This window comes from Physeter macrocephalus, chromosome 12 (genome assembly GCF_002837175.3).
Source record: "Physeter macrocephalus isolate SW-GA chromosome 12, ASM283717v5, whole genome shotgun sequence".
NCBI lineage: Eukaryota > Metazoa > Chordata > Mammalia > Artiodactyla > Physeteridae > Physeter > Physeter macrocephalus.
The window spans coordinates 77,474,550-77,490,235 of NC_041225.1; the positions used below are offsets into that span (position 1 = coordinate 77,474,550).

The window sequence follows — 15,686 nt, forward strand, 5'->3', positions numbered from 1 at the left end:
CAAAATATGCCACTTTGGCATATTGGTTATTTAGAATTAAAGTTACTTGAGAAACAGCCTGTGCAAGGAGCACACCCTGACCTTCCTCTATCCCCTTGAAAGCAGAAAATAAATCTCCCATGTGAAAGGTATCCTCCTTGTACCAGGAGGTAGAGAGACAGCCTTATTACAAGAGACAGGGAATTCAGGGCCAAGAAGGCTTATAAACAAACTTTGCTTAGTTTCTTCACTAATTAGTACATAAACCTAAGTTTGTTTGTCTTGTCATTTCTTTACAGATTTATTGTTTCTTTATCTAAAAGGTATATAAACAGCCTGCTTTGGCTGCTTCTTGGGTCCTATAGCTATGAGACCTCTGCATGTACAAAATTGAATTTTTTTTCCTCCTGTTAATCTGTTTTGTGTCAATTTAATTTTTAGATCAGCCAAAAGAACCAAGAGAGCTAGGGGGAAATTTTCCCCTCCCTGACAGTTTTGGTGTAGTTGGCTGGATACTGCTTGCGTACTGCTTGCTACTGGAACTGTTGCAGATAAAGAGATCCTGGAACCTCTGAAAAAAACCTGGCAGAAGGTGAGAATTCTTACCACATTGGCCTCCTGGGTCTCTGACTCTGGGGGTCTGATGGAAGTGAAAGTAGTTAGAGTCCTTTTTCTCCTTTTCTAAACTTAAATTAGCAGGAGAAAATATTTGTGGAATTAGTTCCTTGTGTACAGTGACCCTGGTAAAGATTTGGTGCATGGGTACTCTTGGTTTAACTGATCCTTTTCCTCCCGGAGATGGTCACTGTTTTTCTTTGTCTCTGCTGTGTTGTGTGTTATAAGGAGAAAAAAAAGCCTTAGAGCAGAACACAGGCAGAGGTCTTATAAGCCTGCTGTTTGAGCGCACCTCAAAGACTGCTAAGTTCATGGCTCTCACCAGACTGGTGTCTGTTTAGAACAACCATGCTGCGGGTCCCTTATGTAAAAACCAGATGAGGTTTTTCCTTTTGTTTTGTTCTATGTTCTGAGAGCTTGGCTTTGTAACCAGTGAGAATATTCTGTCTGGTCTTTACCATTTGATCTGGGGTGCCCCTTGGTGGCCATTTGAATAGACTGGAGTTCCAAAACACGAACTCACAAGCAGCCATGCTAGCATTCAGGGAACTTTGTCATAAAGGGTCCCGATCCATAAGGGGCCTTTGTCGTCTCAACCTTCCTTGCTTTGTTAGTGCTGGAAAAGTCCCATTCCAGTAGTGCCTGCCTGGTGTCACAGATTAGTGGGTCTGTCACTGGAGGTGTCTCACATTCCTGCGAGAGACCAGAGACACCATTTTCACTACACCATCCTTACCCTGTGCAAAAAACGCCTTTGCTTTCTTAGGCTATCTGGGAGTGAACTTTCTGGATCTTGTGAGGGTTGCATCTCTTGCAGTCTTTTGTGGAGGTCTCTTGCGTTCTTGGTTAAGCTATAAAAAGGCTTGTCAGACTGAGTCGCTATTGAGATTAATAGATCCTACTCATCAATGACCAGGATGATTAACCTTTTTAAAGCGGAAAAGCTTCTATATTTGAAAAAAATTTGGTGGTGGGGAGAACCCTTATCTTAAACAATTGTCTTCTTTGTACCTATTAAAAAGAGGACCAAATTAAAAAGTGGATACAAAGAAATATAACACCTAGTTTAGGGACTCCCATAACAAGATGAAAAAATGGAAATTAAATGTAGAAAAAAATTGTCCCATTCAACATAAATTCCCCTTCTTAAAAATCTGACCCCATTTCCTCAGCAAATTCCCTTAAATCCCAAAACTCCTCCACCTTCCTCAGAAAATCCCTTAAACGCTCAGCTGCTTGTTTTAACTTCTCTTTCCTTACAAGATTTACAGAGAGCACTCCAGCCTAATCTCTAGGCCCAGGGTTTACAAGTAACTCATATAAATGCTAAAAGCCAGGAAATAAATTTAGCAGAAACGTCTGGAATGGACAGTAAGTCTAGTTTTGCTGGGCTCTATAATCAGGAATTTTCCAGCTTCAGGCCTTCCTATGCAATATCCTTTGCAGATATATCCTAGATCTCCACCCAAAGAATTTATTTCTCCTGGGCCACAAAACATAGAGATCTTTGATTTCCATTTAGTTGGAAAATTTCTCCATGGTATAAAAAAGGCAAATTCAAAATAGTGTGATTGAGTGGGCAAACCAACCTCTAAACATTATAATGGAAAAGTCTACCCAGTTCTTTGAAGGTACCTTGCAGGAACACAGATGAAAAAAAGAGTTAAAATCAACAATTCTTAATTTACAACTTGACTCTTTAAAAAACAAAAGCATAACTCAAAAAGCAACTCAAAATCCACTCATACCTCGTCCTAATTGCCTTCAAATGTTTGCAGATATTGTAAAATATATAGATATATTTATTTTTATTTTATATATATTAAAAAATATACATATATATCTACTATATATATATGTATATAGCAGATATTCCATGACATTGGAAGTACAATTGTTTTGCACTTAAGAAAAGGAAGGAAATTTTTAAATAGTAAATACTCTAAACTTCTGGTAATAGAAAAATAAACCCCCCAAAATTCCTAGGAGAAAATTTACATTCTTTCTCTGGCTCTTAAAGTTGTAAATCTTATCATGTCTTTGAAAAGTAAATACAGCCCTCAATTGCCTGAGACTGAAGGAAAAAATAAAAGGAGGAAAGAGGTCTTTTAAAAATACAAACTGATAAAAGAGCTCTCTTGCCCAAACTCTAGACCACAGCCTCTTTAAGATTACTTGTCAAAGACAAATACAAATATTAAAAGTTATCTCCACAAATAGTAAAAACTTTAGCCATCTGACGGATAAACTCAACTTTTTCCAACTGTTATTTATAAACTCACTAGAATATACTGTTGTTATCTGAATCAATATACTTGATTCATGACTAAAATTTTAAAATGAAGATCTCTGTTTATATGTATGTCTATGTATGTGCGTTATAGGTACAGTATTTTTCTACTTTTGGATGGCATTGCCAAACTTAATTTGTAAAAGAGCTCTATTTAATTGGCTTAAAATATGTGCTTAGTAATTGTTTCTAGGTCTCAGAAATATAATAGAAACTAACCCAAATATTTTTCAAATCTGCATGATCTAGGATAATTTTCAGTAAATAAAAGGTAGTTTAAGTTTGTTGGTTTAATTAATACAGGCATGTTTTTAGAGTAATCAGCATTAAGTATAACACTTTTAATTTACCTAGGTCAAATAAGACCATGTTATCTCTGTTACAAAATTTTTCAGCAAGAAAAATAATGTAATGATTACCTGTTTTAATGTATCATGAGATTTTCATGAGTATGATTGTTAAGAACAAATGAATTAAATAGATGTAAATGAGATGTTTCAGGTAAACTTTTTAGCCATGGCTGTTTTATGATAAGTCTACTTAGTTTCCCAAGTCTCTTTGGTAACTTCTACCCTTAGAATTTTGCTAAGTTAAAATAAATGATGGGAATTCATTGAATGTCTATATCATTTCCAAATAAGATAAAATACTGAAACATTAATTGCAAAACCAATCTAAGTTTACCTACTTTATTTTTTATTTTTTTAAATTTTTGGCTGCATTGGGTCTTCGCTGCTGTGTGCGGGCTTTTCTCTAATTGTGGTGAGCGGGGGCTACTTTTCGTTGCGGTGTGCAGGCTTCTCATTGCTGTGGCTTCTCTTGTTGTGAAGCACAGGCTCTAGGCACGTGGGCTTCAGTAGTTGTGGCTCACAGTCTCTAGAGCACAGGCTCAGTAGTTGTGACGCATGGGCTTAGTTGCTCTGCAGCATGTGGGATCTTCCCAGAGCAGGGCTCGAACCCGTGTCCGCTGCATCGGCAGGTGGATTCTTAACCACCGTGCCACCAGGAAAGCCCAAAGTTTACCTACTTTTGACCTTTTATTTTGGAGGCTAAAGATACTTGAGTCTCTTAGTAAACATGTTCTGTGCCACATTGAAAAACTGAGCTATGAGGAAACGTATGTTTTAAGAAATTATGAAATGTATTCATAAATTTGCCTAACTAAAGTATGTTGGTATAACAGACAATTCACAATTGCTTACTTCTTATTTTTCACTAGAAATTAAGGTTTTTAAGGATTGAGAATTCTAATTAGTACAGGCATACCTCGGAGTTTGGTTCCAGACCACTGCAATAGAGCAAATACTGCAATAAAGTGAGTCACAAGAGTTTTTTGGTTTCTCAAGGAATATAAAAGTTATAGTTACACCATACTGTAGTCTATTAGGTATGCAATAGCATTATGTCTAAGAAAAAATGTATATACCTTAATTAAAAATACTTTATTGCTAAAAAATGCTAACTATCATCTGAGCCTTTAGCAAATTATAATCTTTTTATTGGTGGAGGGTCTTGCCTCAGTGTTGATGCTGTTGACTGATCAGGGAGGTGGCTGCTGAAGGCTGGGGTGCCTGTGACAGTTTCTTAAAATAAGACAGCAATAAAGCTTGCCACATGGATGGACTCTTCTTTTCACAAACCGTTTCTCTGTAGCATGCAATGCTGTTTGATAACATTTTACCCAGAGTAGAACTTTCAAAATTGGAGTCGAACCTCTCAAACCCTGCCGCTGTGTATGTAATTTTCTCAATCCTTTCTTGCCTTCAAATGTTTGCAGCATTTGCCTTCAAACGATTTCGACAATCTTCACAGCATCTTCACCAGGAGTAGAGTCCAAATCAAGAAGCCACTTTCGGGCTTCCCTGGTGGCGCAGTGGTTGCGCGTCCGCCTGCCGATGCAGGGGAGAACCGGGTTCGCGCCCCGGTCCGGGAGGATCCCACATGCCGCGGAGCGGCTGGGCCCGTGAGCCATGGCCGCTGAGCCTGCGCGTCCGGAGCCTGTGCTCCGCGACGGGAGAGGCCACAACAGTGAGAGACCCGCGTACCGCAAAAAAAAGAAACCACTTTCTTTGCTATCCATAAGAAGCAACCCTCCAACTTTTAAATTTTTATCATGAGATTACAGCAATGCAGTCACATCTTTAGGCTCCACTTCTAATTCTAGTTCTCTTGGTGTTTCTACCACATCTGTCCTTCCTTCCTCCACTGAAGTCTCGAACCCCCTAAGGCACAAAGAGGAGGGGGTGTTTTATTTGTTGTTTATTTGAACAAAAATGGGATCATGTTATACTCACATTACTGTGGAACTAGCTTTTCTCATTAATACGATTTAAAGGCCATCTAGGGGTTTCCCTGGCAGTCTAGTGGTTAAGACTCCACGCTCCCACTGCAGGGGGCATGGGTTCGATCCCTGGTCGGGGAACTACGATTCCCTCATGTCACGCGGCGTGGCCAAAAATAAATAAATAAAGGCCATCTGGGTTAAAGACCTCTGGATACTATAAAAATCTTAGAGGAAAACATACGCAGAACACTCTTTGACATAAATTGCAACAGTATCTTTTTGAATCCACCTCCTAGAGTAATGAAAACCAAAGTCCTCACCAGGGGCTACAAGACCCTACATGATCTTTGCGTGGACGTGCGCGTGCACACACACACACACACACACACACACACACACACAGCCCCCCACCACAACTCTACCGCTCTCCTCTCTCATCTCATCTCTGAGCTCTGCCCTCCACCACTCTGGCCTCCTTGAGGTTTCTAATCCTACCAAGAACACTCCCAAATCAGGACCTTTGCGCTTGCTGTCTCCTCGGCCTCAACTGCCCTTCCTCCTGGTAGCCACAGAGCTCCTTCCCTCACTTCCTTCCAGACTCTATCTCCCCACCCACCTTCATTATTCTTCATAGCACTTAACACCATCTGACATACTACCTATTTATTTGTTTATTTATGGTCTGTCTTTCCCCATTAAGATGTGAATTTCATAAGCAACAAACCTTGTCCTCTTCCCTGCTGTATCCCTAGTACTTAGAAGACTGCCAGGTTCATAACTGATGCTTGGTAAATGTTGAGTGAATGAAAACATGAATAAATTTCTCCAAGTCAATAGATGTAACAACCTTTTAACAGGTTGCATAATATTTGCTAATATGGATGGACCATGATTGACTTAACCAGCCCCTATTAATGATGTTGTTTCTACTTTTTCTTAAACAATATTTGTGATAAACATTTTTGCATAGCTACTCTCATATGTTGGTTCTTTTATTTCTATAGGATATATTCCCTAAAGCTGGGTTGATGTATCAAGAGATAGGCATATTTTACATTTAATGGCCATTACCAAATTTTCCTAGTCACAGTTCACAGGCAAATCCTGAAACAAGGCCTCAACCATTTCCCCAAACTGAGGCCAGGGTAAGATTACCCTTAGGTCAGGCAAGGGGGCCTCTGTCCTGGGCCCTTACACTTTAGAGGGCTTTGTGTGTCAAAAAATTAAATTTATTAAAGGCCACACGGGACTTTTTCTCACTTGGGATCTTGCATTCAGCACTGGGCTGGCACAGTGTGACCTGCAACCCTGAACGTGAAAGCTCGTGATTAACACCGACTCCACCACAGAAAACAGCTGAGTCCAAATGCTGTGAAGACTTGTGGGTTGACCCCCTGCTGACCTAGGAGACAGTCACTGCTTTGGAGGGAGAAAGAATTTATTGGGCTGATATTTGTAGATAAAATACTCCTTTGTTGCATCCCTCCTCTCAGAGAGCATGAGTTCAGCAGGTCCTGGCATAACCAAATGTTATTTTTCAATAGTGCCAAGAGTCCATTTTCTTCTTTTTTTGGTCTAAGTTGTGATTCTGGAGGCAGTCACAAGATAGCTGAATATTCACAACTGTCGTACATGGTGTCTATGTCAGTTATCTATTGCTGTGTAACAAACCACACTGAAACTTGGTGGATTAAAGCAACAGCAATTTATTTGCTCGCAATTCTGGGCTGGGAGCAGCTGGGCAATTTTTCTTCTGATCTCCATTGAGGTCACTTAGGCAGCTGCTCAGCTCAACTGGGACTGGATGGTCCAGGATGGCTTTGTTCACATGTTTGGCAGTTATGCTGGCTGTTGACTGGGATACCTCAGTTCTCCAAATGGCCTTTCATCCTATGGGCTAGAATGGGCTTTTTCACATAATGGTAGAAATGTTCCAAGAGAGCAAAAGCAAAAGTTTCTTAAGGCCTGGTCTTGGGAGTTGTACAGTGTTACTTCTGTCTCATTCTGTTGACCAAATGAAACCTTAAGGAACACCCAGATCCAAGGTAGGAGGTAGCAGTGGTAATAGACTCTATCTCCTGATCTTTTTGCAAAGTAGCTGGACGCAGGGAGGTGTGATGTGTTGGGTACCATTACGTAAAAATATACCATGGTGTCTGAGAAACATTTTGCCATATTAGAGAATTATATTTTTCTTACATTTGTATATATGTAGTTGTAGTTGTAAGATATTTGAAGTGTAATACAGATTCCTTGCTTTGTTTATTAAGTGCACATTAAACCCCCAGAATTGTGAAGTGGTTTTTTTTTTTTTCATGATTTGAGATTCTACTTTATTTGTTATGGCTTAGACAGAAATTGTAAAGTACATTGTTAAAAATCACAATCACAGAATTCATTAAGTGGCAGCTGCTATGGTTGTTCTTGTTAACAGCAGGACTGAGGGTCACAGCAGCAGCAGTACAGCACTGGCATGGAAAAAAACATCTAACAGATTAAATGAGCAAAACCATATTTTTAAAAATACTTTTACTACTCAATCACATACATGTCAAGAGCATTTTCTCTTCTTCAAATCAATTTAAATGCTTTGCATGAGCAAGGCACTATACTGGACATCAAATAACAAGAACAACAAGTAACCGTAGCAGACAAGGATTCTGTGCTTAATATACGCTGGGCCCTATGCTGAGCACTGTCCAGACACTGTCTCACTTAATCCTCACAAAAATCCTTTAAGATGTTCTTGCTTATTGTACCAGTTTTTGGATGAGAAAACTAAAGCCTGGAGGGATTAAGTACCTTAGTCAAGGTCACACAACTAGTGACAGAACAGGGACTTAAATCCGTGTCTCTTTGACTCTGATTTTAGCCAGTATACCTTGTGTAGCGCATTTTGATTGGACCCCATAACAAAAGCATGAGCAGGGCCAACATCGTCACTATATGAAGAACACAGCTCCAAAATGCAAGTACAAAACACTTAAAACAACATCCCGCACACAGTAATGAGTGCTCAATAAAAATTTGCTGTTATTGTTTAAAAAAAATAATCTGTCAGACTAGTCTCACAAAAAGAAAGTCACTTGCATCTTTTATGCTCCTTGACCAAAAAGGCAAAAATACACAAGTATCCACCTCTGTATAACATTAGAGGAGGGGAATTAAGGTCAAATTCATGTAAATTAACACAAGTTGCGGGGGGCAGCGGGGAGGGTTTTGTTTTTTGTGTTTTTAAAAAAATCTAAGGTCCCTTTCCTTAGAATTAACCAGTAGAACCCATATATCTATATTTTACCAGATTGATTGATTGATTTCAAAGAGTTACCAGTCTGACTGGTTTGGTAAGATGCAGAATATTGTTCAGGAACTTCTGAAAGAAGAATAAAAAGTCCATCCAAAATGCCATCAATTTCGGCCTGTAGATTTGGCTCCACATTAGCATGAAGTTTAGATGAGAATTCGACTGCACCAAGATCAGCCAAATGCTGGACTGCTGGGGATACTTAACCAATCTGTTCGACAGACTCAGAGCCTCTTCTTTCATTGGAACAGACAGAAAATTGAACCATTCCAGCAAATGGAGAAAAAGTAGCCTCTCCTGAAACAGATCGGCACAGCAGATTAAGTTGTGCTCAGTCTTGCAGAGAATATTCTTGAGAGTGCACTCCCTGATCTCCGCCAGCTGATGACCGAGTTTCCCGGTGAGCCCCATCAGGCCCATCTCGTCCTGCTCAATCAGCCGCCGACAGAGAATTCCGAAGTTTTATTTTTATAATTATATTTAATAAGATTTAATTGAAAAGTAAGGGACTTCCCTGGCAGTCCAGTGGTTAAGGCTTCACCTTCCAATACAGGGGGTGCGGGTTTGATCCCTGGTCGGGGAGCTAAGATCCCCCATGCCTCTGGGTCAAAAAACCAAAACATAAAACAGAAGCAATATTGAAAAGTAAAACATATAAATAAAACATTCAGCTTTATTTAAATACTTTTGATTTTAAAATTTTATACTTATTAATTAAAGTTCTTGTGTTTTGCCTTGTAATATCAATAAGTTTGAATGTTTTAGAAGAACGACTTTATTTTGTAAACTCTTAGATCATTGGGAATGAGTACAAGTTGAGTTGGGATTGGTCTAGAAAATATGACTGTGTAGCCCAGAAAAGAAAAAAGCCAGAAAAGGAAAGGCATTCAAAAAGATGATCTGCTTAAATTTTTAAAAACCAGAAACACTGAAAGTGCAATCTTCTGTTGAGTAGGTTTTTCATAAAATATGTGAGCAGAGAACTTCAAAAATTATCTAATGAACATTTAATTGCTGATTAAAAACTGAAAATGAGCAAGAAAAGTATTCTCATCAAATTCATGACTTGAACAGGTTAAATGAAATCCCTGCAACTTTATATTTTTTTACTAAATGAAGATTTAATTACAGATCCAAAGAATAAGAATGTACGTGGCCTTCATTTGCACTTGAGAGACTTAGGGGTGGTGAAAATGTGCCTATCAGCCTCTCTCCAGCGTCTGTTTTCAGATTAGGCAGCAGAACAGTGCAGTCATTTCCAGAAGTCTGTGCTTGTCAGACTCTTCAGGAGGGATGAGACCCCCCGGGACACTCTGGGCCCCGAATGGGGCTGGAGAAAGAGCCACCCAGACTCCTGCCAGAGCGACTCCATGGGGCCTGGGCCCTGATGCCCCTGTGGCTGATGCTCTTGCCCCCTTCTCTGCACCCCTGGAGTCACCTGGGCCTTTGCTCGCCCGTCCCCCCTGAGTAGGTACAGGTTTCACTTCTGGAAATGAAGGCAGCTGCTCTTCTGTTTGCACTTCCCTCCCAACACAGCGCAGAGCCCTATTTACCTACAGGAACCACTGCAAAATGACAGCCCCATCAGATCTGTGCATCTAGTAGCTGCCACAAGTCACTCAGTGTAGAATGGGAGGAAGTAGAACAGGTTCCTCATCCCTGGATTGAGGCAGTGGAGGCCCAGAGAGGGGAAGTGATTTCTTCAAGATCACACAGCTCCTCAGTAGCAGAATCGAGACTCTCAATGTCCAGTTCAGACTCTTCTGTTGTGAGAATTAGGACTACTGAGCTGTCTTCACATCTTGGTAGAAGCTTGTTGTTTTGGTTTTCCCCCCTTTTGTAAGACAGCCCTACTATCCTGGTAATTAGTAAATGTCCACAGGCTCAGGGATTGGGTGAATTTACGAATGAGAATATAAAAATCTTAAATAAAGATAATGACGTTCTCCCTTTTCTAGGACCCTCTGCTTGCTGAGGCAGCCCCGCTTCCAGCCATCAAATCCTGTAGGAGACTTTTGTTTAGTCTGGGGTGTGGGTTATACTTTCAACTGCATAGATTTAGAATCAAAGTTAGGGAGTCATAAAAAGACCTCAGCATCCTTTTTGTTATGACATGTGAAAAGTAAATATCTAGACTCCCTGATTTTTGATAGCAGAAGTTTGGAAATAATTGTCCATCAAAAGAGGACTGATGAAATGGCTTATCCTACAAACACACAGCAGCCTACTATGGAGCCATAAAAAGAAAGAAATGACCCGAGAGCTTTCCTTTTTACTTTTAAAGTCTTTGGCTAATTAATAATCTGCAAATTGAATATCGTGAAAAGCTGGCTTCCCACTCTGTCTCCCAACCATCAAGTTCTCTTTCCTGCAGGCGACCAGCATGTCCTACTTCTTCTGTAACACTTTAAAAGATATTTCATGCACATAGAAGCATTTACATGGATAGTCTTTTAAAAAACACAAATAGAAGCATATTGAAAAACACTACGCAGCATCTTTTTTTTTTCACATAATACATTCATTTATTCAATAAATATTTACTGAGTACCTACTATGTGCCAAGCACTCTTTTAGTCATTTGGAATTTGGTAGTGACCAAAACATTTCTTCCCTTCATGAAGCTTGCATTTTTGTGGGACATAAATAAACAAGTAAATATATAGTTATAAGTGGTGAGTGCTGTGGAAAAAAGCAGGATAAAGGGATAGGTAGTGTGTGTGTGTGTGTGTGTGTGTGTGTGTGCGTGTGCGTGTGTGTGTGTGTGTGTGTGCATGTGTGTGCGTGGGGGAATTGTTGCTATTTTACATGGTGTGGTCAGCAGAAGCCTTGCAGTTTAAGTGGTATTTGAGCCAAGGCCTGAAGAAAGTAAGGGAGTGAGCCATGCATGTATCCGGAGTTGAACAGTCAAAGCAGAGGGAACTTCCCATGCTGAAGCCCTGAGGGAGGAAAAGACTTGCTGTGAGGATCAACAGGACAGCCATTGTAGCTGGAACTGAGTGAATACATCTCAGATATTCTGTATCATGAGAACTTTCTCATTATTTTTTACATCTGCATTTTATTCCATTGTGCGTGTATCATAGTTTAATTAAGCAGTCTCCTATTATGGAAATTTCGGAGACTTTTGGTCTCTTGCGATTGCAATGAATAACCTTATCAGGTGGCCCTTTGCACATGTTGAAGTTATCTGCAGGATTACTTCCTAAAAGTGGAACTACTAGGAGGTCAAGGGGGTGTGTATTTGTATTTTTTATAGATTTTGCCAAACTGTAACCAACAAAGAAGTTGTACTATTTTTGTCCCACTGCCAACAACATATTGATTTTTTTAGTCATTCAACAAATATTTATTGAGCACCTACCAGGGACCACGTAAATGTAAAGGACTGAGAATTGAAACAGAAACCCCAACTTGTCAAACATATCCTGACTCACAGAACAGATATACTGTGCCAGACCGAGCCATGATTTGCTTCACATACTATCGAAACTCAAATCTGCAACACCAGTTTGTTCAGACCTAGAATTCCAAGATAAGACCACTGGCACTTCCATTAATTCTCTAGTTTACAAAATCTAACCGATCCTTGCAAAGAGCACCCTATGACTAAATACCATCTAGGGCAAAATGCACCTGGCAATTAAGGAGGTCATTTTTTTCAGGCTAGGGCAATAGGGGAAACATTCATGAATGAGAGAGGTCTCAAAGAAGGGGAAGAAAACTTTCAGTTTTCTAAAACAAAGGAGTCATTGAGGAAGAGCAGAGGCAGCTCTTATCTTGGAACTGTACCGTCACTTCCAGTGTACAGTTCACTGGTTTTTGGTATATTAGCAAAGTTGTGCAGCCATCATCACAATCAATTTTAGAACGTTTTCATCACTCCAAAAAGAAACCCTGTACCCATTAGCAGTCACACCCCATTTCCCACTGCCCAGTCCTAGGCAACCATTAATTTACTTCCTGCCTCTATAGATTTGCCTATTCTGGAAATATCATATAAATGGAATCATACAGTATGTGGTCTTTTGTGACTGGCTTCTTTCATTTAGCATAATGTTTTCAAGGTTCACGTTGTAGCATGCATTAGTACTTCATTTTTTTTAATTGCCTAATAATATTCAATTGTATAGCACATTTTATTTACCCATTAATCATTTAGGTTGTTTCCATTTTTTGGCTATTATGAATAATGCTGCTATGAACATTTGGGTACAAGTATTTGTGTGAGCATATGTTTTCAATTCTTTTGGCTCTATACCTAAGAGTGGAATTGCTGGGTCTGCTGGTAACTCTATGTTTAATCTTTTGCAGAACTGCTAAACTGTTTTCCACAGTGGTTGCACCATTTTTACATCCCTACCAACAATGTAGGAGGGTTCCAATTTCTCCTCAGCCTTGCCAACACTTCTTTTTTTTTTTACAGCTATCCTAGTGGACATGTGGTTTTGACTGGCATTTCTCTGATGACTAATGATGTTGAGCATCTTTTCATGTGCCTATTTATCTTAGTATAGTTTTAAATTGCATATCACTTTTTTATGAGTGAGGTTAGGCATCTTTATATATGTTTAAGAACCCTTTGTCTGTTCTCTATGAATTGTTTATGTCCTTTGTTTGCTTTTCTTTGGGGATGTTGTCTTTCTTTCTTTTGTTTTCTTTCTTTCTTGGATTTTTCAAAGAACCAGCTAATACATTTATCTATTAGTGCTATAACTTTTATGTTTTCGAATTCACTTCTCCTTTATTAATTCCTTCCTTTTACTTTCCTTAGGGCTAATTTTCTTCCGCCCCCTGACTTTCTTGAGTTTTATGTTTTATTTATTTAACTAAAGTATTTTTTAGTATATATTTTTCCTCTGAGAACTGTTTTAGCTATATCTTATGGGGTTTTTTTTTTTAATATAATTTAAATTTATTTATTTATTTATTTATTTATTTTAGGCTGTGTTGGGTCTTCGTTTCTGTGTGAGGGCTGTCTCTAGTTGCGGCAAGGGATGCCACCCTTCATCATGATGCGCGGGCCCCTCACTATCGCGGCCTCTCTTGTGGAGCACAGGCTCCAGGCGCGCAGGCTCAGTAGTTGTGGCTCACGGGCCTAGTTGCTCCGTGGCATGTGGGACCTTCCCAGACCAGGGCCCGAACCCATGTCCCCTGCATTGGCAGGCAGATTCTCAACCACTGCACCACCAGGGAAGCCCTTATGGGTTTTGATATATAGTTTATATTAACATTTTTGTCTAGATAGTCTACAGTTCCTCTTTCTTTTTCCTTTTTGAACCAAGTATTAATTAAGGGATAGTTATTTTTTAACAAGCCCCTAAAGGAAATTACTAGATAAGAAACACCAACTTTCCAAATTATCACTGAAAACGCAAACACAATAATAAAACAAAACCTATAGAACCAAACGTAATTGTCATAGCAATAAGTGCAATTAGGCCAAATTGACCTGTTAAAAGAGACTCTCAATATTAGATCACAGAGTAAAACCTAATGATAAAATGATTAAGAAAGATTGAAAATGAAAGGATGAGAAAATGTGTTTTTACCAGGTAAGTGTAAAAGTTTAGCAGAGATCATTATCTTAATACTAGACTTGGATGAGTTCTAGGTTAATAAGGTTGTGAAATTCATGATATAACTCTTTTTAATCTACGTGATATATAACATTTAACATCTATGTAACAAATAATACACAGGAATAAAGCAAAAGCTAGAGGAAATACAAGGAAAAATAGAAACTTCAGTAAGGGAGATCATTTACCTCTCTTTTAGGCCATGCTAAGGTAAGACCTAAATAATATAATTTTTTAAATAGAGCTGCTTGATATATATTAAACATAATCTGAAAACTAAAAATTTATTTTATTTTCATGTATCTCTGGTTACATGAAATTAAATTAACTTTACAGTAATTAGTTCACCAAAAAAACTTCAATGAACTCAAAAGTAATGTAATTGTAGTAGAAAAAAACCACTTTTTTCTTTTACCCTCCTAGGTTCAATATGCAGCAGGCGTTTCACAAAGATATGAGACTCAAGAAGGAAGCCAGATGATGAGGCTCATATTCCATTTTAGGAATATACACACATGTACACAAATATATACACAAAGGAAAGAGGGTTTTGGGCTTTTGCGTTGAGGGATGGTTATAGATATCCAAGCAGTAAGGTCTTTTTATTTTCTGGTTCTATAATCAATTTCTAGTTTTGTTACATTATGATTAGAGAATGGTGTCTATAGTCTTTTTGGAATTTTTTGAAGTTTTAAATAAATTCTTATTGAAGAATTATGGAGGGTACCAGAATATCACCCCCAAATATGCCACTTTGCCACATATGGATTATTTTGAGCTAATTTAAGGGCAATTAGGACCAGAAGACTCAGGAAAAGCTCTTTACCTCCTCCACTTGCCTAAAAATAAAGGATTTCCCCTTTTGTAAAGGAAATTTACATTTATGAAGGAAATTTCCATTTGCAAAGATGTCTCCATACCAAGAAGAGAGCTACTTTGGAGATAATTGCTTATCACCTGAGAGACTCTTAACCACATAACAAAATTCTTATTTACCATACCCCTCACCAGCCTTTTCTATGTATAAGATCATGTCATCTGTAATCAGAGATAATTTTACTTCCTTTTTTCCAATTTGGTTTGAATGCATTTTATTTCTTTTTCTTGCCTAATTGCTCTGAGTAAAGACATCTAGTACTACATTAAATTGAAGGTTTTTTTGTTTTGTTTTTTAAACATCTTTATTGGAGTATAACTGTTTTACAATGGTGTGTTAGTTTCTGCTTTACAACAAAGTGAATCAGTTATACATATACATATGTTCCCATATCTCTTCCCTCTTGTGTCTCCCTCCCTCCCTCCCACCCTCCCTATCCCACCCCTCTAGGTGGTCACAAAGCACCAAGCTGATCTCCCTGTGCTATGCGGCTGCTTCACACTAGCTATCTATTTTACATTTGGTAGTGTATATATGTCCATGCCACTCTCTCACTTCGTCACAGCTTACCCTTCGCTCTCCCCATATCCTCAAGTCCATATTCTAGTAGGTCTGTGTTTTATTCCCGTCCTACCCCCAGTCTCTTCATGACATTTTTTTTTCTTAGATTCCATATATATGTGTTAGCATACGGTATTTGTTTTTCTCCTTCTGACTTACTTCACTCTGTATGACAGACTCCAGGTCCATCCACCTCA

General features: G+C 38.8%; 1 long non-coding RNA gene across 2 annotated transcripts in view; it reads left to right on the forward strand.

Moving 5' to 3' along the window:
- The first annotated feature begins 440 nt into the window (after positions 1 to 440).
- Positions 441 to 15,686, forward strand: part of LOC114487411 (uncharacterized) — a 47,471-nt gene continuing 32,225 nt past the window's right edge. For both annotated transcript variants that reach the window (XR_003682483.1, XR_003682484.1), the window contains exon 1: positions 441 to 571. This is a non-coding gene — a long non-coding RNA (uncharacterized lncRNA). The remainder of the gene's footprint in view (positions 572 to 15,686) is intronic.